This window comes from Schistocerca cancellata, chromosome 5, assembly GCF_023864275.1.
Source record: "Schistocerca cancellata isolate TAMUIC-IGC-003103 chromosome 5, iqSchCanc2.1, whole genome shotgun sequence".
NCBI classification, from domain to species: domain Eukaryota; kingdom Metazoa; phylum Arthropoda; class Insecta; order Orthoptera; family Acrididae; genus Schistocerca; species Schistocerca cancellata.
The window spans coordinates 726981746-727005758 of record NC_064630.1 but is presented as its reverse complement, the minus strand read 5'-3'; the positions used below and the strand labels follow the sequence as shown (position 1 = coordinate 727005758).

The window sequence follows — 24013 nt, the reverse complement described above, 5'->3', positions numbered from 1 at the left end:
CACATATGTCAAACAAGATATTGAAAACGCTTTCCTAATTTCTACATCCACCAACGAAGACATTCATAACGTTGTCACAAAAATCGGAAGCATTACCGCCTCCAATATTTATAAGCCACCTGCTACACCTTGACCAGCCCACGTTCTTCAAACTCAGCCACATCCTGCTGCATACGTTGGGGATTTCATGAACAGTGGAAGTATAAAGACAATGATGCAAATGGAGAAGCACTAGCAAAATGGGCAGAAGACGAATACTTATACCATGTATTCGATGCTAAGGATCGATTTACGTTTAGATCAGCTGCCTGGAGACGGGAATACAACCCTGACCTGTGTTTCGTCTCGTCCAACGACAGAGACCAACCTCTCATGGCCTTGCGTAGAGTTCTGCCCGACTTTCCGCACAGTCAACACCGTCCAATCATAATAGAGGTAGGAACTCAAATTCCACTAAGTACCTCTATTCCTCTCCCACGATGGAATTTTAAAAAAGCCAATTGGACTGGGTTCTCCACAGATCTGGACAAACGTTTGGGATGGATACCACCTACTAGCAAAAATTACCAAATATTTGTTGGTGCCATGATAAGCACGGCTAAGAAGCATATACCAAGAAGGTACCGCAAAGAATACATCCCCGGATGGTCCCAAACCAGCGCAGAAATATACCAGAGCTTCCTTGAATCCGGAGATCAGGAAATAGCGGATGAACTGCTTCACAGCTTGGATGCTGTCAGAAGACAAAAGTGGACGGAAACTGTAGAAAGCCTCAATTTCCAAACTTCTAGCGGGCGAGCATGAGCGCTGCTGAGAAAACTATGTAACAGCCCACCAGCACAACGACAAAAAGCAGCTGTAAGACCAAATTACATAGCTGTACATCTAGTTAACACGTCTAGGACACCAAAGGATAAAACACATACAATCCAAGTGAAGCGAGAACTCAAAATCTTAAAAAAATGAATCCACAGAAACTGAACACTCTCACCCTTTCTCTAGCGAAGACATAGAAAAAGCTTTGAAAGATGTCAAACCAACAAAGGCACCAGGTTTCGGCAACGTTCACCCTGAATTCATAATAAACTGTGGCAAGTATACAAAAGTATGGCTGGCTCAATTTTTCACAAACATCGTGCAAACTGGCAATATCCCACAAGAACTCAAACGATCTAAGGTAATAGCTATTCTAAAGCCTGGGAAGCCAGCTGACAACCCAAAAAGCTACAGACCAATTGCCCTGCTGTCTGTAATTTACAAATTACTAGAGAGGCTTATATATAACAGAATTAGCCCAGAATTGTTCAGGGCGATCCCAGTTGATCAGGCAGGCTTTCGGTCAGGAAGAAGTTGTACTGACCAGGTGTTGTCGCTCACTACTTACACTGAGGCGGGATTCCAGAGAAAATTGAAAACATCAGTCGCCTTTATTGACCTCTCAGCAGCTTACGACGCTGTGTGGAGAGAAGGGATCATGTACAAAATTCTTCGAGTAATTCATTGCAAATCTATAACACACTTAATAGACAGCATGCTCAATGATAGGGTGTTCCAAATAAGAATGGACACTGACTACAGCTCCATCAAAAAACTAAATAATGGCGTACCGCAAGGATCAGTGCTCACACCACTACTATTTAGCCTTTATATTGCAGACCTGCAGGAAACACAATCAAGAAAGTTCGGGTATGCTGACAATTGGGCCCTCGCTACAAGATGTAGCACACTTGAAGCATCTGAGGATATCGTAACGAAAGACCTAAGGATAATGGGTGAATATTTCCGTAAGTGGACACTTCAACCAAATGCTTCCAAAACAGAGGTTAGTTGCTTCCATCTCAACAACAAACTCGTTGGAAAGGAACTTAACATTCGATTTGAAAACACCGTTCTCAGGCATAATAAAACTCCGAAGTACTTGGGCATGACGCTGGTCAGAACACTATCTTTTAAAGAGAACCTAACAAAGACTGCCGAAAAATTAAAGACAAGAAGCAACAGTATTCAAAAGCTCTGTAGTACTACCTGGGGAGCGACGGCCTCCACTCTCCGCACCTCTGCTTTAGCAATTGTATTCTCGGCTGTCGAATACTGTGCTCCGATTTGGCTAAACAGCCCACATGTAAAAAAAGGTGGATGTCCAGTTGTATAACACATAATTAAACCCACTCCAACGCAATGGCTCCCAATATTAAGCTACATCTCGCCCCATCACCTGTTACGTACTGACGCCCTTGTACGTGAATACAAAAACATCATGGGAAATCGAAGCCTGTCAATCCACCAAGACATTGAGGCTGCAAACACTAATAGGCTTTGATCTAGGAACCCGCCAAAAAGAACAGCAAGGAGCTGTGTGTAAGAAGGTTTCAGTATCACAAACGCATGGTCTGAAAAATGGAACGCATGGCAAAATCATAACATGCCTTGCATCACACAAAAGCCACCTGGTTTTGACCTGCCACGCAAAACGTGGTCCACTCTAAATAGGATTAGAACTCGTCATGGGAGATGTGCTTACTCCCTGTATAAATGGGGTAAAATACTATCCCCTCAGTGTGACTGCGGAGAACGTCAGACCATCAGCCACATTGATGAAGAGTGTTGCAGAAGAGCCTATACTGGGAGCCCCGACGACTTCCTGCTCGCAACTCCAGAGTCGATAATTTATATTAATAGACTGGATGTTTGTTTGTAATCTTTAAACTTTGTTATATTACTAATGTTTGTTTGTAATTATTAACGGTTGTTATATTAGTGATTTGTCTGTTTCTTTCTTATGTGTCTGTATTGCCATACGATAAATAAATACCTGTCAGTGATTCGGAACACATCCTGAAACTTATCTGCCATGAATCATCTAAAGCTTGAATCTCAACCATTATGAAATGGAAGGTGCTACTGTTGTGTTGTTTTTAAAGGAGTAAATTATAACCAATTACCCACAAATGCAGCCGACATACAGATTTTAATAATTGTTACAATTCAATTGTGTTTTTTTTTTTCTTTCAAATGGTTCAAATGGCTTTGAGCATTATGGGACTTAACGTCTGTAGTCATCAGTCCCCTAGAACTTAGAACTACTTAAACCTAACTAACCTAAGGACATCACACAGATCCATGCCCGAGGCAGGATTAGAACCTCCGACCGTAGCGGTCGCGTGGTTCCAGACTGAAGCGCCTAGAACCGCTCGGCCATCATGGCCGGCTTTTTTTTTTTGCTTTCTTCAGGATTTTAGCACTAGCAGTTCACTTCAAACCGCGACTGCGCTCAGTTAACACAAACTATAAAAAGCCTCTATGAGCATTTTATGTCACTGGAACTAAAAAGATATTACAGTTAATTTGAGTACCCTATAAATTCTTTTCCTTCTGTGTATTGGAATAGTTTCTGTTTTAGTAAATTGTTCTGAATCAGATATGTGGTTTTGTCTACTGGAATGAAGGTGTTTAAGCTTTTCATGTTTAGAGATACAAAATGTAAGAGTTTAAGAGTATTCACTCTTTCCATTTCGTTAGCTTCAGTCATGCAGTTTCCTATAGAGCACGTTTCACTACATGTGTATCTTGTGTACAATATTTTATGAAGTTTGTGAGAGTGTCTCTCTGCTGAGTGATTCTCGAATATTAACATCTGGTCTGACTGGAATTTCTTCTTTTTCAGTTTTGTGTTGAGCTCTTAGGTATGGAGCTTTGGGGTTCATCCAGATAAGATATCTTTTTACACTCTCTGTGAATAGAAAATGTGTATGCTTTAATTTCCCTTTAATTTAATCTTAAGAGTTCTTCTTGAATCTTTATGCCCTATATTGTTGTTTTCTCGAAGGAAATCTTCCGTTTTGTTTATGCAAGGTGAACTCTAACTCCAGCGACAAAGTGTTGGAATTTGTTCGAGGAAACTTTGAGGGTATTTTCGCAAAACAACCCATGGTGTCCTGTGCCTCGTGACAAAGCTATTGTATTTAGTTTGCTTTCTTACTACCTTTAAGCTTTGTTTCTATACTGTACTTAAAATATTTATACATCAGTGAAGCTGTGGATGGTGCGCTGTTTGTGTGACTAATTCCATTCGCTAGCGGTACTTGCTGTTAACAAAAGTAGTAGCAACGATACTCTTGATGCTGAAGCTTGCTTTCAGAACTCATCGGCTTTATTTTGGCTTTGTTTTATTGGTTGTGTTAATTGTCCATTGGCAGTAAGACACAGCAGTATGGTATGCATACTGACGGACGAGCGTGGAGAGCTACGTCAAACCAGTCTTACGTCTGAATACCCCAACAACAACAATAACAGCAGTGTAATTGAAGAGTAATGAATCTCTTCTCCTATTCAAAAACAGTACTGTACTTTATTTACGTTCGGAGTTGACCACCAGCCGTTGCAAGAATTGTCGATCCGCTAGAAATTTTTCTGCATTTCTCTACGTCGATAAGAAGAAGCACAGGTGATAAGAACCTTGCTGAAGATAAGAACGACGTTATCACGATATATTGCCATGTAGCTTCCAGACACGTCAGTGGATAAACGTTCAAAACATTTCATACGCTCTGTTCCGAACTGAGACACGTGGACATCGAATTTTTAGACACCTCAGCAAGTCCTCGAGTGCTGTTATCATTTTCAACAGCTAAGGAATTTTTATACTTTAGCTGGTTGCGTCAGCTGTTCTGATGTCTACTCACACTGACGTCAAGCATCCAAAAACAACACGGAAACTGTAGGATTTTGTATTTTCATTTGTCCGATTGGTCAGAAGTAATTCAGGAAAATTGCGCACACTTTTGACCTTCAACGAAAGAAAATGAGTGGAGTGTGCTGTTTGGAAGGTTAAATACCAGTATTGAAGGAAGTGTTTGTCCAAAACGCAGTCCCATAAAACGTCCTCATTTGTCATCATTTTAGGAAATAGCCAAATGCCTGTACAATCTAGTTTCCGCGTCGGAGGAAAACACGGTAAAGCACTTGAGGCGAGAGAAAGAGTTTCGAGATTTACACGCGAACTTTTGGTATAAGTAACAGCAGCGGAACGATACTCGACGATTTCGCTGTGCCTAAGAGTAAGGGAGCTTAGCCACAGTCTGCTGCTAAAATTTGTGATTATATTCAGCGTTTTCTGTGCCGTGACCGTAGTTTCTCTTATTGCACTTATCTCATTACTTTTTAATCTGCAGCATTGCAGCGCACGTACAGAAGAGTTTACATTCCTGTGGCATGTATCACGTCTTCTTACTGCAGCTATTCAACTTTCGTAGAAGTTGTCACGAGGCCCACAGTCTTGTCTGCGTATTCATGTCACTAGCAGCAAGCTGGCTGGTAACTATCCATCCTAGCATCATCCCCGTGATTTACACGGTACTTACCTATGAAAAGCACTCACAGCCGACGAAGATGTTTAGCAGGTCATGACAGCACGGTAGCAGCAACTTGCCACGTACTGCTTCCATTCAGATGTCAGTGACTTTCGCGTACCCTTGGGACGAGTGTCTGGGGCATCAAAACGACTCAAATGAGAATTATTTTCTCTAAAAAACTACGTTTGGCAGCAGGTCCATAGAATCGCTTCACATTATTGCTATTTTTGCTCCTATAATATAATGTTTATCTCTCTCTGTCATAAACACGTGCGCGCACGCGCAGGCGCGCGCCGCACACACACACACACACACACACACACACACACACACACACACACACACACACGAGGGGGGGGGGAGAGAGAGAGAAAGAGAGAGAAAGAGAGAGAGAGAGAGAGATTCAGGTGCTGGTCTGCCTTAACTGTAGAGCATCACGGCTATTACATTTTCGTTACTAAATGCAGGATTTTTGGTAGATGCTAGTATCAAGTTCCTTCTTAATACATTTATGTATTCAGATTTTGCTTTGGTATTGTAGTTTTATAGTGTGATTTGATCCATTATAATTGGTTTTGAAAGCCCACGACTGTGAAAACGATAGGTTTGTTTATAAATAACTCATCTGCAACCAGTCACGATTTTCTTTATTTTATTTTTCACACGACGTGCTTCGGGAAACGATTCCCACTTTCAAGTGCGTTTTTTGTGTTTGTTATGTCATTCCTATGTGATGTTTTTGATGTGTGAGATTCTGCTTCATTTCGTTGACTTTACTGAAATATGTAAGGAAACACGCGATTTTTAGTTGGTTGTGGATCTTTTAGTGAAGTTAGTGGCGAAATTTAGAAGAATTTGCACTTACATATTCCTTATGGTCCATTACATTGTTTATGTAAAATATTTTCGATGTTTAAAGGTGTACAACAAGTTGTGTGTGATGTTTAGTGTGTGTGAGACTCTGCTCAAAGTGTGATAATTTGTTTCCATATGTGAGTGTGCATCAGCATTTGTGTTGAACATTTGTCTTATATCCTTGTGTAGTCGTGGTGTTGTTCGTGTAAGTGTTTGTGGTAGGTGCTGTGTGTCTGGGTATGCAGAATACCTCCGATAAGAAAACCACCTCTCTACCACAATAGAGACAGACATGAAAGTAGTCAGATTCAGTAACAAGAAAGATCTCCTGACCCTACAAGAGAACTTCCAAATCCAAAAGGCAGTAAGCGAAATGAAACACATAATAAACGAGCAGACAAAAAGTACCGACCAAACGTTACTTAAAGTAATAAAAGATACAGTAGACAAAGAACAACCGTCATTATAAACCATAAGTTTCTTCTTCAAACTGTCTGTTATGTCACTACAACACTCTCATATCTTCCATACACCGATGAGGGATGCTAACCTCCTCGACATGCGTGCATCTCGAGAGATCAGGTACGCTTGGATTGGCGCTGTGAGTAAGACTGGTGGGGAAGTCTTCACTAATCAGCAGTTATGGACTTAAAAAATGGTTCAAACGGCTCTGAGCACTATGGGACTTAACATCTATGGTCATCAGTCCCCTAGAACTTAGAACTACTTAAACCTAACTAACCTAAGGACATCACACAACACCCAGTCATCACGAGGCAGAGAAAATCCCTGACCCCGCCGGGAATCGAACCCGGGAACCCGGGCGTGGGAAGCGAGAACACTACCGCACGACCACGAGCTGCGGACTTATGGACTTAGCTTGCTCTGTTGCTTCACGAGACGCGGAATGTGGCGTGTATAGTAGCCTCCTACTTCTGCTCGGCTGCAAGTTAAATCAAGGACATTGTTGCAGGAATGGTTGGCCAAAGACAATGTGAAGAGATCTTTCAATCTCCAACTTTATCCTAAGAATGCGAGAATGCTCTGTGACTCCTGTCGACATAGGGAAAGATGGGCAGTCGTAATCTTAAATTATGAGCTATGATCGAACTGACAGAAATATGTAGATCGATTTAGGACGCTGTCTGGTATATTTTGGTGTATATGTTTGAGAATTAACCATAAATGGACGTACTGCCCAACCATTTATCTACATTCGCAGTCTAATGTGTGGTTCTTGCAAAGCAGTGGAAGCGTGGTTTAGTGATGATGCAGAAACTGGGAAGCATGCTGTCACCTCATTGGTCGGTGTTGAAGTTACAGAAAAACTGGTAAAATTGCTAAAATTAATTGCACTATCAACTGTGGTACTTATTACAGTACGTTGACGGTGTCGTTTCCATCCCATCCGTCCAATGGTACGCTGTTGATTACCACATAATGATTGACTGATATCACTCGTTTGAGATGGAGAGTGGGTCTTGGTGGGAGGAACACCTTCCAGGGATGACCTGGCTAACACCCCTTTCCTGAAAAATTTCCAAAATTTAATTTCAACCCTTCAAAGTAAATAGTATTCCTTTATCTATCTTGACATGGAATATCTTTACAATTAGTGTAGCAGTATTCGCTCTAATATTCACAAAATCAATATCTCTCTGTGCTGGTGTAAAAGGCGTTTCAGTTGCATAAGTGATTATATGATCTTTTTCAGACATGTAGAATCTTTGTAATATTACGATGTATCATTTCATCTTTGACACTAATATGTTTGTAAACACTATGTATCTATTAAAACATGCGGTGCATGTTAGAAGTGTGTTCTGTGACTAAGCTGAAGTGCTCAGTGCTACAAATTTGCGTGTGCAACGATAGAAATGTGGTGGAAGTGTATTCAGTGACAAATCTGAGGCGCTCAGTTATGAAAGTTTGTGTATGAAAGGATGAGAATACGGCGAAAACTACAAATGTGGTCTGCTGGACGAAAACTATGAAAACAAGTACTCCAAATCGACGTTTCACGTGAGTCACATCCAATTGCAGATCTGTAACTCAACCATCTTTGTGACGTTCTTACAGCTATGTATCATTTATATTTTAGGATAATAAATCAGTAAAAAATGCAGCACATGTTGTAATGAAAGTAGTCTGACGATGAATCGTAATGATTCGAAACTGGTAACGGTACCCTTTGAATAAAGGAACTTAAAATAAATTTGTGGCTGGTTGCTGTTTCAACACCATCAACATTTGTCTTCAAATAACAGCCACGGTCTCCAACCATGTCATCGTATGACAAAATCGCTTGAGTAGGAGAGATTACCGTCGTTTTTGCAGTAGATGTACATTTCTTCATCTTGTTTAATCTGTAATTCGAAACATATTGCCTTATTTCCGAACTATTAGATTTACGACGACACTACGATTCAACCGTTCAGAATGTGTGTGTGTGTTGGGACTAATCGAGAAAATGTTCCCTTTGGCTTCTGTTCATTTCCATAATTGTCCACTGCGGATCAATAGAAACAGTATACTCTAGAAATACTATCCACATCCATCCACCAGACTTACAGGGCGTGGACAAAAGTATGGAATACCACAAATACAGGACATTACCGTGCCTGATATGGTGTAGGAAAACCGGTGGCATTCAAAACAGCTCGCAGTCGTCTTCGTATTCATAAATAGAGGTCCTGCACGATTTTCGAAAGGATCTTGTACCATTATTCAAGCAAAATAGCGGTTAGTTCAAGTAATGTCGATGGAGGTGAATAGCGGTCACACACCCTTCTCACCAAAGTAGACCATAAAGGTTCAATACCACTGAGATCTGGTGACTGTAGTGGCCAGGTGTGACGCGTTCACAAAACGAGTCCTGGACGATGTGAGCTGTGTGAACAGGGTCCCTGTCGTACTGGAACGCAGAATCAACCTTACAGAACAAGTATTGTACCATGGAATGGACCTGATGGACATATAATCCCTTGCAGTAACGTGACCTTGCAGAGTAACGGAGTAGCACGATATGGCTGCCCAAATCATTTCCGAACTCCCGGTGTGTTTCATTCTTGTCAGCAAGCAGTCTGCATCATAGGCTTGGTATGGCATACGCCAGATGTAAACTCGACCATAAGTTGGAAACAGTGTGAAACAAGACTCATCTGAAGAAAAAACCATTCTTCCGTTGCCGCATAGTCCCGGTTTTATAGGTTCGGCACCACATTTTCCTGTGACTGACTTTTGCATCAAGGAGGTGCGGAGAGTGGAGGCCGTTGCTCCCCAGGTAGTACTACAGAGCTTTTGAATAATGTTGTTTCTTGCTGACTCTGGTTTTGGAATTCCTGCTCGACGTGCAATTTGCGTTGATTTGGTGCTGATAGGGTTCACCAGTTCGAAATTGGGTGCTGCAGTCTTTTGCAGCTTTCGTCCTCTTACTTTTCGTCATATTCCTTGAGCCCTGCTGCGGCTCCGGTTGGTGTTGTTTGTAGGTTTAGGCCCTCTGTTGGAGACCAGACCTATCGTTTAGTTGGCATGGTTGTGGTTGTTTGTTTTTTCCTAATCTTGCCTGGCGCCTCTCGGTTTCGCAAGCGTTCCCTGTCCGCCAGTGGCAGCAGTGGCGGTTATCGACATGTAATAACTGTTCCCCTATCTTTGGGGCGGGCAACGGCCTTGCCGCAGTGGATACGCCAGTTCCCGTCAGATCACCGAAGTTAAGCGCTGTCGGGCGTGGCCAGCACTTGGATAGGTGACCATCCGGGCCGTCATGCGCTGTTGCCATTTTTCGGGGTGCACTCAGCCTCATGATGCCAATTGAGGAGCTACTCGACCGAATAGTAGCGGCTCCGGTCAAAGAAAACCATCCTAACGACTGGGAGAGCGGTGTGCTGACCACACGCCCCTCCTATCCGCATCCTCAGCTGAGGATGACACGGCAGTCGGCTGGTCCCGATGGGCCACTTGTGGCCTGCCGACGGAGTGCTATCTTTGGGGCGACGTAGTTGTTTGTCCAGGTCGTGTGAGTGGGCCAGTTAGGTTGGGGACTGAGGAGGAGCCAGGTCCGCGCAGTGCGAGGACATGCTGGGACCGCTGGTGGCGTGCATGGACTGCCGGATGGAATGGCTGTGGTCACGAGGGTGCACGACCTCGTCGTAAGCCGGATCCAGCAAACTTTAAGATGAGTGCATTGCAATTCAAATAGAGAAACCTCCACCATTGTGATATCTCGCTATTCTCCAGTGACTTGGGTTCGTGTTGCTGCTCATAGTGTCGGCGAGGCGAAGAGCAGTGAGTGGAGTGCATGGGGAAGGCAGATTTGATCAGCTTTCCTCGACTTCTTATTGTTAATCTACTCTGGGGGTGGTTGTATGTTGTACATAAGTTGTATGCTAACCGGGGGCCTAGAAACGACGGAGAGGCTCCGCAGCCGCAGTGGTCCACAACCCCACGATGACTACCGCAGTCCACTTCACCCCTCCCCCACCCCACACCAAACCCAGGGTTACTGTGCGGTTCGGCCCCCGGTGGACCACCCAGGGTACGTCTCACACCAGACGAGTGTAACCTCTATGTTTGCGTGGTAGAGTAATGGTGGTGTACGCGTACATGGAGAACTTGTTTGGGCAGCAATCGCCGACATAGTGTTGCTGAGGCGGAATAAGGGGAACCAGCTCGCATTCGCCGTCGCAGATGGAAAACCGCCTTAAAACTATCCAGAGACTGGCTGGCTCACCGGACCTTGACAAAAGTCCGCCGGGCGGATTCGTGCCTGGGACAAGGCGCTTCTTCCCTCCCGGAAAGGCGTGCGTTAGACTGCACGGCCAACAGGGTGGGCATTACTCTGGTGGTAGTGGTTCCTTTCTTGTTCCCGGCACTCTAAGCACAGTATTCTGGGGACGTAGTGCAGACCGCCAGTTCCGACTTTGGCCTATTGTTCCATCGTTGCATTTGGTTTATCGGACGTCAGGTAGCTTCAGCAAGATTATCACTAGTCATTCGTTAGACTGCCACTAGTCTGAGTTACCATCTTGTGAAGTGAAAGCAACTCTTGGACGCCTATCTCATAACTCGTGGAAGTGTTTGCTGCCGCACCTTCTCAGAGGTCGATTCCTGGAGCCCTGTCGGGATGAGTTGCTTGTTTTTCTTAATTAACTTTTGCTATTGTATTTGCTGTTTCACAGCAGATTTCAAATTTTTTTAAAAAATATTATTGCCGCTCCTGGCATGTAGGCCTTCAGCCGCGATTGCAGTCATTTGCCTAAAAATTTTATTTGATTCAAATGGCTCTGAGCGCTATGGGACTTAACATCTATGGTCATCAGTCCCCTAGAACTTAGAACTACTTAAACCTAACTAACCGAAGGACATCACACACATCCATGCCCGAGGCAGGATTCGAACCTGCGACCGTAGCAGTCGCGTGGCTCCGGACTGAGCGCCTAGAACCGCTAGACCACCGCGGCCGGCATTTTATTTGGTATTTGTATTTTAGTAGTAAGGCTTAAAACCTTATTTACTGCCATCCTGGCATCTGATACCGTCTGTTGTTTGTGGCGACTTGCCTTTAATATTTCAATACCTGTAATTTGTAAGTTGCAGCGAGTTTTAAACAATTCTTAATTTATTGCCATTCCTGGCGTGTTAGGCCTTATGCCCAGATCAGAGTGGCTTGCTTTTAAAACATTATCTGTTGTACCTGCCTTTAATGGTGATTTGCTATATTGTAATTCACTGAAAACACTATTATTTGCCGGCCGCGGTGGCCGTGCGGTTCTAGGCACTCCAGTCCGGAGCCGCGCTGCTGCTACGGTCGCAGGTTCGAATCCTGCCTCGGGCATGGGTGTGTGTGATGTCCTTAGGTTAGTTAGGTTTAAGTAGTTCTAAGTTCTAGGGGACTAATGACCACAGCAGTTGAGTCCCATAGTGCTCAGAGCCATTTGAACCATTTTGAGCCACTATTATTTACACTATTGTTGAGTCTGCAATTACTGGTTTAAAATTGTGTGTAATTGTAAAAGGCAACCAATAGTAACTGATTACGGCCCCGTCCACAATTGTAACCGAATCCTGCCTTCCCTTGACTACCACCAGGTTTCAGTCCTCTTGACTGACTGTCTGTCACGATTACTCAACACACACTTTCGTCCGCATTGTGACTTAGCAAATGTTATTTTTCCACTTTCCGTGTATGCGGTACAAATCTTCGATACTCTGGCTCCTGAAACACCAAACACTTCGACTACCTTTGTTTCTGCAGCACCAACAATTTGCCCACGTTGAATTCACTTAGCTCCGACATAATGCACTCGTAACTGCACAGAACACTGTTCTGACCGCGACTGACTCCTGCAAGGTACTGATGGCATTGAACAGGTGTAGTTCGTGATCAAATACAACAGCGCCACCTGCAGACTTGCCTAGCATCTACGCTGATGATCAAGCCTGCATTTCTCGTGGTGTTCTCTTATTTTGTCCAACTCCTGTACATCCCCACGTGAGGATTTATGTTGGGAAATGAATAATCAAGTTAACAGTCTGTCCCATGGATTCGTGATAGTGTGGTGCCATATCCAACGTTCAAAAAGTATACAAGCAGTTGTTTCTTGTGCCGGGCCTGGGACCCGAACGTGGGACCTTCCTTCTCCCGGGGGAAGTGGTCTACAGACTGACTCGCTTCACATATCGCCCGCAGAGATTTACTTCGGCGTGCAGCTCACCTCATACCTGTAAGGGGGTCGCATGTTGTGCTTGGATATCTCAGTAGGTGGAGCAAGTGTCCGCTAAAGGCAAGATCCCAGGTTCGATTCTTGTTGCGGCGAATAGTTTTAATCTACCAGGAAATCTCAAACAAGAGCATACTCCACTGAAGAGCAAAGAGTCATGCTGAAGTTGCTGTTCTGTTAGCATTTATTTATCAAGATCTTGTTTTCAGCTTGTTAGACTATCATCAGACAATTTACGAGTGGGACGTATAAACAAAATAAATGAAGTAAGTTGAACCTAGAAGCTTAAAGGGGTAGAATTTTTTATCATCATAAACTGAATTTCCCTTTTGTCATTCATTCCCAACTCTTAAGAGAACTTCGCTCTTTTCAACCAAACATCCGAATAGACTTGTACTAGGACAGGGGGAATCCAAGTTCCGAAAACATGGGAAGGTGGGGACTTCTAATTCCGACGCTTACCTGATGACCAAGGCAAACCTCCAGAAAACCGTGGTCGTACTGGGGAAATGGAACTAACTTAATTTATTTTTTAGACAATGTTGTCAAATGTCCTAAACGAAAATAAAAATTTTGAGTGTGTGTGTATTTTGCGGCTTTCGTTGATTCTGCACGAATATTCTACATCGAAACCTGAAGCAGTCTTCAGGTGGCCGTTGATTCATGGCGGCTTTTTCTCCATCTCTGAGACAGTTAGGTGAGCGTCTAAGAGATTCTTTTCTATTGTGCCAGAGATTGTCCTTCGTATCTTTTCATTTGATAATCGTTTATATTATCATTGCACTTGAAACTAACTTATATTACATTTATTTACAATGCTTAACTCATTTTACGAAGTTACTTCTTTCTCGTTTTGACTTGTGTTTTCTGTTGCATTATTGAAACTCTGAGGTAAGCGAATTGTGATGGATTATTTCCGTAGTTAAGGAATGCAATCTAACAAATTAAGGCGTACCATGCACAATCACGTGAAATTTTAAACTCTTATTGTTACTTGTATAAGAACACAGCTTATGCAGTGTCTGTATCAACAAATATTACCGGATTTTTCCAGAAACATCTGATTTGGATCTTCAATCCAAATGTCTGCAAATGTGGCTATTTCACCCGTTGCATGTGTGATAATGTCGCTTCAGTCAAATTACTAGTTTAATTGTGTTATAATGCGAAATTCTATCGAATATCTTTCTTTGGTATATTTCGGATGGTCTGTACGTACAAAGGGATAAAGCCAAGTGCTTTATGGCCTGAGGAAGATATGAAACAAGCAGTAATGAGTGTTAAGAGCGGAGACGTATGAGAGTAGCTATGCATTGTTCAAAACTCCTTATTCGACACTTAAAGATCGAGTAACTATTTCAAAATATGATTCGGCAATAGGAGAAAAGAAACCTTGTAGACCAGCTTGTCATCCTACTGTATTTACCCCAGAAGGAGAGGATGATTTAAGTTTTAGGCTGGAAGACTTAGCTGCAAGAGGTTTTGGCTGCACTGAACAAATTCAAAGAGCAGCATTTACTTATGCAACGGAAAGTAACTTAAAGCATCCCTGGGGCATCGAAAATATGATTGCAGGTAAAGAATGGTTTACTAGGTTTGGGAAGAGACCTAATGATTTATCTCTCCAAAAACCACAAAGCTTGTCAAAAACTAGAGCTAAGGAGACGAATAAGCATGCTGTGGCTAAGTTTTTCCACTTGTGTCGGGATCTGTCTAAGTAGACTGGAGTTTGTAGCAAGCCTCATCTCATCTCTAATGTTGACGAGACAGTTTGCCCCTCAATAATTCCCCGCCTAAAATAGTGGGAACAAAAGGTACCGGTGAAGTAGTGAAGAGAGTGGAAAAAATGCCACTGGTTATAGTTTTCTGTAGTGCTAGTGGCGTTTTTATTCCTGTCTTTGCTATTTTCAAAGATGTTTCATTTAGAAGGGTGCACAAACATCTTTTACCAGCGGGTTCATAAGCCACCATCTCTGACCATGGTTATGTGAAGGAGGATGTTTTTCTAATGTGGCTCGAACACTTTCAGAAGAAATGCTGACCTGGAAAGTGTCTTCTAACTTTGCATAGCCACAGCTCTCATTGTTCTCCCCAGTGCTTGGAAAATTATCGCCAGAATGAGAGATAGATGATCTGCCTTCAACATCACACGACGCAAGTCCTTCAGCTTCCAGCTTTCCAAAACGCTGGAAGTTTTCTACCATCATTCTGCAACAAGTTACATGCGTACGACACCACAAGGTGAAATCAACAAATTTAATTTTGGAGAACTGTTTTCTATAGCTTCGAGTAAAGCTACCACCGTTTAAAATGGTGTTAAATGAATTAAATGCGCTTAATAATCCCTTTTAAACTCGTTAGCCATTCCTGGAGACTAATTTGTTCCCAGTTCATTTCCAGGCAGACATTTCCGTTGTGTCATCGTGTCATCTTTCGGAGATTCCTCAAATTTCCCAGCCTCAACCTGAGTGCCCTTTGGCAGGATCCTCCTCCTTTGTTCATCAGAAGACTTCGCATTTCAATGCAATCATTTCTTGCCCAGTAGGAAGAATGTCCAAGAAGAAGTCAAAGAAGGTAGGAACAGAACCAATGCATTTTGCATCTATCATGAACCATAAAGTGACGAAGGCTAAACGCGGATTGAAAATGGAGGATGAAAGGAGGGGTAGAGCAAGTATGGAACATGCTCTCTAGTTGAGTGAATCGAGTGATGGCTTACAGCAAGTTGTGACTGAAGACGATAATGAGAACAGTCCTTGCGGATTTTACGGTCTGAAACTTTAGTCGCCAGAATCTTTCAAGAAAGGAGACTGAATAAAGTGCCAGATATGTGCTACATGGTCTCACGAAGTGCCGGCCGTTGTGGCCGAGTGGTTCTAGGCGCTTCAGTCTGGAACCGCGCGACCGCTACGGTCGCAGGTTCGAATCATGCCTCGGGCATGGATGTGTATGATGTCCTTAGCTTAGTTAGGTTTAAGTAGTTCTAAGTTCTAGGGGACTGATGACCTCAGATGTTGAGTCCCATAGTGCTCAGAGCCATTTGAACCATTTTTTGTCTCACGAAGTACGTGTGGATGCAAAAGGACGAAAACTGTTCACTTATGGTAAATGCTTGTTATTTTGACACTGAAATATACTGGGCAGAATAGCCTCTTGATCTAGCAGAAGAGAGCTACCATTTTTACATAATGTGATTTTTGCCTTCTTCAGATGTTTGTTTTATACTTCGTTCATGCAAACAGATTTTTTTTTAGGAAGTTTCATGTTGTATTACATAGAGCTTACTGTTGAAACGAATGACTTAGTCCCGCCGTATCATAATTGGAGTTGCAGATAACTTGAACTCCAACGACTGATGCGAGATTACTAATGAATGACTAAACCCAAATTTTGTCTCTCTTTCGATGAAAAATAGTTCCAACCAGTGTGAGTGTTACAGAGTTACAGATTTCTGTCAAAGTTATCCATAGTGTTAAATACGATAGTAGACTTGAGGATTTTCTGTTAATTCTGTAGGTGCTTGGCTGGTTGAAAGTGAGAGATTTCTGCCTGTCAGCGTTTCCGCTACAAGCAGATAGTAACGATCTCACCTGATAATCTTCTATTCTTCGGACTGTGGAGACTTCGAATATGTTACCTACAGCAGGGAGACCAATAACAGACAGTGAACTGTAATTAAACCAAATGTGTTCTGAATAAAAACACATAAGCGGGAAGCAGTCTTGTCACACAGAACGGGGCTCAGACAGCCCAAAATTCTGAGCTATACACTGGAAGTACGAATTAAAAAACGCCTTCAGTCACAACTTTCCGTGTTTGATTAATTACAAGATGCAGTTCGGACCCTGTGGGTCAATTATCGGGTGTAGTATGTCTTAATACATGCTTTATTCTTTCTCTTGAACGATGCAAAATCCATGCTCCTGCCATGAAACGGTTTTATAGTAGGTTATGAATTTCGCAAGTCAAACACGGAAAATATGTGCGAAATAGTGGAAAGGATGAACAGTCTAAACTCACCACATAATCCTAGAAAAGTTTTTTCAACGTTTTAGCACCAGCGTACATATCACTTCATTGAAGAGGCACATTTGCATATACATGTTTGTAAACACTTCACAGATGTTTTTGTATGTGGTGTGATCAAAGATGAACTTATTCGTAGTGTTAAAGATATAATTAATTATTAAACAATTGAAATAAGCAGGAAATAACTTATTGATAGGTCTTTAAAATTATTGAAATAACCGTGGATGCGAAATCAGTTCATTTAAAACTGATTCTGTTTTTTTCGTTTTGTGGAGGTATATCTCCAGGTCTTACAATTGGCTTCGTTATGTAGTACTACCAAATTGTTTTCTAGACTGTTGATGACATGTTTCGTTTCCAACATATGTTGTGCAATATTGTCAAAGCCAAACGAATGCAGTGGGCCGGCCATGTGGCCCGGATGGAGGATCACAGATGGCCTCGGAAGCTCCTGAATTTCACACCTATAGGAAAGAGGCCACCAGGAAGGCCCATGAAGATTTAAACCGTCAATAGATGTGAACGGGTGGCGGATAGCAGCAATGGACAGAATACAGTGGAGGAAGAAACTTGTAGATGCCTGCGGTCCACTGGGCATGATAACGTAGTAGTAGTAGTTGAGCCCGAAAGCGTTTTCTACATAGTAGTCCTACTACGTAGGAAAAACAGAAATTCATTCTTCCAGTGTATTGAATACCGTCACGTTTGAAAAAATGGCTCTGAGCACTATGCGACTTAACTTCTGAGGTCATCAGTCGCCTAGAACTTAGAACTAAGTAAACTTAACTAATCTAAGAACATCACACACATCCACGCCCGAGGCAGGATTCGAACCTGCGACCGTAGCGGTCGCTCGGTTCCAGACTGTTGCGCCTAGAACCGCACGGCCACTCCGGTCGGTGTCTCGTTTGAAGCTGCGAAATGTGGGTAAAATTAATTTGAGCTAAATTGTCAGCTCCCGGCTTGTTGTGGGTTAAGCTGCATGAAGCAGATATAGAATCAAATGAGAAACAAGACCGTAGAGAGAATCACTAACGAAAACAGTTAGCCATCAGGAGCCACGTAACATGAGGTTACGGACAGGGGCGGTGCGACAAAACTTAGCCCTCTAACAATGGTGGAACATTAACGGTGGACGCTCGCAATTCAGATCGCGTGTTTACATCTTAATCACGGACGAAGTTGCTCCGAACATTCTACAGCGAAACATCTCGAAAAAAGCTGACTGAGGCTACACACGATTACTTAAAGGTGATGGAAGCCAGCACATGTATTGCGAAATGGCAGCGACTACAACACTGCTGCTAGCCACGAAATAAAACCGGCCAAGAAAAGTAAAGAAACGGGACTGAGAGAGAGTGTCAAGGGAGTTTTATAACTTCGGACACAGTACAGCTCTATGTGTCCTTCAATGGAAAATGACTCCTGTGGTAAACTAGACATATGCGGATATGATTAGTGACGCTATTGCGCAGAATGTGACGGATCACCGCGTCCGCGAGGGAATCCTCAAATTTAAAAACCCGTCTTTGCAGGAAGTAGTGGACTTGCTAGACAGACAAGATACATTAGATATGGCTACTTCCGCGTTCGACGTGACCCCATGGTGTGTGTACTGTTAGCGCGGCACAACACGTGCCCTGCTGCCCGGCCAGCCAAACCACGCCACTTGCACGTAAGTTAACAAGTTTCAAACCAGGACCCCACTAAGAAACTGAAATCTTGTCCGAACTGCTTTCGTGCCCACCCACGGGACAGTTGCCCATTCCGTAAAGCACAGTGTTGGTTTTGTAATAAGAAAGTACAAGTACAAGCAGTGTGCAGTAAGAGAAACTCTAATTCACAACTTGTCTCCCGTTCGCATGAATCGCATGGGCGTCACCGCAACGGAAACCGCCGTGATCCTTATTCACATCAGCCTATGGACGTTAATGCCATGTATTCAAAGCCTTCTGTTTCACGTCCTTCTACAGCTCGTCGTGTGAATCAAGTTTTGCCAGACACTTCCTCTTGCATTCAGTGCGATGCGAGGAACCTTTTTGTGACTTTGCACATTTGTGGACGTTCTGCTCGCATGCAGCTGGACACTGGCGCGTCAGTTTCTTTACTGAACAAATCAACGTAGGACTTGCTTGGTTCGCCCCCACTTCATCGTTCACATTCCACACTCACCACATTTGCTGGACAGGAAATCTCAGTGCTCAGTGTGTGTAGTTTGCAAGCCACGTATGGTGCTACGACACGTACAGTGTCTTTCCATGTGCTCCGCAATATGCTTCCATGTGCTCCGCAATGTACTTTGCATCAACGCTAGTGACCATGCAGACACTGTTGCCGCACTGTGCGATGATTTTGCTGGACTCTTTTCTGATGGCCTTGGTTGTGCCACGGACTATGCAGCGCATGTTGTAGTTAGAGACAATGTCATGCCTGTTTTCCGGCGCACACGCCCGGTGCCGCATGCACTGCGCGACACTGTAGCAGCTGAACTTCAGCATTTGCAACACATTGGTGTCACTAAACCTGTTTCTGCTTCGCCATGGGCTTCACCTATAGAGTGTATGAAGAAACCAAATGGTCGTCTCTGTTTTTGTGCTGACTTTAAATCTACAGTAAATCCACAGACACTGGTAGCTACGTTTCCATTACCGCGTCCTGAAGACATTTTTGATAAGCTTGGTGCGGGAAAATTCTGTTCCATGTTTGACTTGCGGGACGCATACTTTCAGATTCAACTCGACAAACAGTCGCAGTGCTATTTTGTGATCAACACCCACCTTGGATTGTTCAAGTTTCGCCGCCTTCCGTTCGGTTGTGCTTTCAGTTCCTGCTGTTTTTCAGTCTTACTTGCAACAGTTGTGTGCCACTGTCCCTGGTTGCTCAAATTATCTGGACGATATAGTTGTAGCAGGTTGCACCCCTGACGAACATTTGCAGAATTTGTGTGCCTTATTTACTGTACTTTTTCAGGCAGGATTAAAGTCTAACAGAGATAAGTGGAAATTTTTTCAAACTGAGATTAAGTATTCAGAACATATGATTAACGGACGGGGTATCCACCCCTCGCCGTCACATCTCAGTGCGGTTAGAGACTTGCCAGCACCCAAAAATCTGAAAGAACTTCAGTCTGTGTTGGGCAAAATTACATATTATATTCAGTTTATACCAAACGTAGCGCAGATTGCAACACCTTAGCATCGCCTTCAGCGTAAGAACGTTCCTTTTGTTTGGTCCTCGGAATGTGACGCTGCTTTCGACAAACTCAAATCTACTTTGTTGAGTGATCGCCGTTTGATTCCTTTCGATCCGTCCAGACCAGTTGTTTTCGCTGTCGATGCATCTTCTCACGGCACTGGAGCGGTTCTCTCACACCGCATTAATTCTGTCGATCGCCCTATCGCTTTTGCATCTAAGTTGCTCACTTCTGCCCAGCAAAACTATTATCAAATCGAGAAATTAGCTATAGCTAGTGTATATTGAGTGACAGTTTCATGACTTTTTGTATGGTCGCAAGTTCTACTTGGTCACTGACCATAAGCCTTTGACGTCGTTGTTTCACCCGTCAAAGCCAGTTCCGGCCCGTACTGCACAAAAGTTGCAATGTTGGTCTTTGTTCTTGTCTAACTACACTTACGAAATTTTGTTTCGGCCTATGGTCCAGCACGGCAATGCTGATGCTTTGTCTCGTCTACCTGTTGGTCCCGACGAAGTGTTTGATTCTTCCGAATTGTCATGCACGTTTATTGATTTGCAATATACGGAATTAGCTGATGGTTTTCCGGTGGATTTTCGTCGCATTGCTTCCTCGACAGCAGCTGATGCTTCTTTGCAGATTCTTTTGCGGTATATTCGTACTCAATGGCCTCCATCTGCTACCCAGATTAGTGATCCCCTCGTACGGCGTTACTTCGCGCAACATCACAACTTGTCTGTGTACCACAGTGTTATCTTGTTAGGAACTGACAACGATCAGTCTCTTGTGGTTGTACCTCGTTCGTTGATGTCGGAAATCCTCTGACTGATGCCTGCTGGTCATTGGCGTATAGTGCGGATGAAGCAATTATCGCGTCAGCCACTGCACTTGGGCTGGCATTGATAAACAAATTGACAATTTACTTCCTAACTGTCGCTCTTGCGTGGAGCATCAATCTGCTCTCCGCCAGCACTTCTTTGCGTGGCCGACTCCTACTGCGCCTTGGTAGCGCGTTTGTATTGATTTTGCGGATACTTTCTGGGACACCCGCTGGTTGATAGTCATTGATGCGTACATCACTTTTCCTTTTGTAGTACCTATGTCTTCTACTACATCTGCTAGTACTGTTCAGGTTTGACGTCTATTTTTTGCGTTGAGGGCCTTACTAAAGTTGTCTCTGACAATGGCCCGAATTTGTGTCTTCAGAGTTTCAAGCGTTCTGTGCTGCTAATGGCGTTCGCCATCAGACCACAGCCCTGTTCCACCTCCAGTCGAACGGTGAGGCTGAACGTTTTGTACATACATTTAAGTCGCAGATGAGCAACTTGTGCGCCACGCACTCTCGCGAGCGTGCGCTCTGTACTTTCCTTGCTTGATATCGCTCCCAGCCATGCGGCACCCGTTCCCCAGCGGAATTGCTACATGGCCGCACCCATCAGTCGCTCCTGCACCTATTGCACCCGCCGATGCACGCTCTGTCTGCTTCGCCTCGTTCTGGCTTGGCGCCGCACGATTTGGTGTTCTATCGCGTTTTCTCTGGAAGGCGGCGCTGGGAGCAGGGGCTCATTCTTCACCAGCTTGGCCGCGCCTTGTTTGTCATTTCTGGTCCCTCCGGCACTGTCAAGCGACACCAGAACCATATCCGTTTGTGCCGTCCTCGGTTTTCTGGCGCTGGTTATTTTCCGGCAGAATTGGAGGCTTCGCAGCTTCCGCCGCCTCAGCTCACGACTCCACTGACGGCGCGTCCGCCGCGGGTGCTCCTGCCGTTGCCGCCACTGCCGGACCGGTCACCTGCACCGAAAGGACGCCTCTCGCCACCGCCACAACCCCATCTCCGGCCACCGCCGTCGTGTTCCTCCGCAGTGCCGGAACCGATGGATGCTGAGGCTGCCGTCACGCTGCCGCCGCCGCCACTGTCACCCATAGCGGTCGTTGCTCCACCTCCTCATCCGTGCATACCCTGTGGGGTGCGCGGCCTGGGCAGGTTTTCCACGGGGCGTTTTCCTCGCCCCGTCGCTAGCAATTCGGGGATGCAGGTGGACAATGCGCCCCGGTAGTTACGCTTTCTGCCCCCTCAGCTGCGCCGCTCCTGAGCCACTCCACCCGCCGTCGGAAGCCCTACTCAACAACGGTGCACTGTTTCAGGAGGGAGGGATGTGGTATCGATAGCTACGATGCCATGGCTTAGGAACAAGTTGTTAAGTTGGCACTATGACACCGACACCGACGACAGCGCCCTCTAGCCGGCGCCCTGCACCTCTCCGAGCACCGTTCCAGATTCCCCCCATTTCATTCTGAGTAGACGACGAGGCAGCAGTGTTTCTATTCCCTAGTGGCGAGTCACTATAGATTTAGCCTGTGTAACTTTTGTGAGCTTTGATACATCAGGCTTTGCACTTACGTGCTCCTCATTGCAAAGTTAGGTATTCACGTTATAATGTATTCAAGTTATTATTGTTGTGAGATAGTAAAACCACCGTTACCTTAAAAGCTGTACGGAGATATCTTTACCTCACATTTTCCTGCTCTTATTCGCTTCCTACATTCAGCCTACCCTTCAGTTTACAGGAGCAGACCCATACGCCGCTTTCCAGGTGGGATACAAAAGAAATGACGTAACTTGGGTAAAGAAGTACATGTACATATAGCAGAATTTCAGATGATACCAAGCGCAAAGTACATTGTAAGATGGCAAGAACTATGCCCCTTACATGAAGTCAATAAAGATCACCTAACTCACATTGAGCAAACAGTAGGGCTGAACAAAAATGACTGACAAGGCACAATGCATCTTGTAGAGGGTATAGCATGGACGTATTGGAATAATTAAATTCGGGTGATGGTTTTAAAGTAATTCACACGACATGAAAACTTTGTCAAAACACGTCGATTTACTGGAGGCTAATTTACCCCAGAGAAGTACTCAGAACTGACCGTGGCCGCCGCAGGAGCGGCTAAGGGAAGTGACAATACGCAGCTTAGGGTGGCTCAAGCTCTGAAAAAGCGGTAACAGGGCGCGGCCTCCAGCCGCCTTAAGATGAGTGACAGTGAGTGGGTGGTTGACCCCGACTCCATGCTGGTGTACCGGGAAACAGACGGAAGCAAATCAGGTGAAGAGCGACAGAATGAAATACGCTGGCCTCCGATGGGAACGTAGGACCAAGGAATTTGAAGTACTCTCCTGGTAGTCAGAAATCCGGAAAATTTGGTGTTTGTGCACACGCTAACCTGGATGGGTGGCCTGGGAGGAGCAAAATAGCAGTTGAGAGGAAGGGAAATTTGGTGGGAATTTGTTCACTTCCCAGAGCAGGCATTGGTCAGCGCTGGGAAGCGACGCATAATTAATGCGACTTGCGCTGCAATTGGCATAAGTGATTTTGCTGGAGGGGAAACCGAGGCGAAAAGCGGACTGTAAGAAATCTCCGTAGAGGTCTTTCATTCCCAGCTTGCCTAGAATGCCGACGTGGCGTGCTTGACTCAGCTTGCCTGAGAAACAGTGAGCATCTTTGCAGTTTAGCACTTAGCAAAGGGAACGATTGAGCTTGGAGATAGGAAGTTTTGGTTCAGCTATGTACTGAGCAAGATAGCAAGGAATGAATAGACGAGCGCAGCCTTGCAGCACCACGAGGTCAGCCGACGTCCACACAAAGACGCCGTTCCGCCACGCTGTATTCGGTGATATTGCGCCTGATCTGGGCACTGATTAATTTGTTGGATCACGGCAGCAAAGTTTCCACGAGGGTTTCATGGGCCTTGTATTGTAGTATTACGCCTGGGTCAGTCGACAGGAATTACTTTTGACTTATCACACTTCACTCCACGCAAACGCAATTTATTATCACTGCCTGATAGGAGAGTCTTTGTAA

General features: G+C 44.4%; 1 pseudogene; it reads left to right on the top strand.

The window, feature by feature from the left end:
• Window positions 1-9865: 9865 nt before the first annotated feature.
• On the top strand, window positions 9866-9983 carry LOC126189096 (5S ribosomal RNA; annotated as a pseudogene).
• Window positions 9984-24013: the final 14030 nt, after the last annotated feature.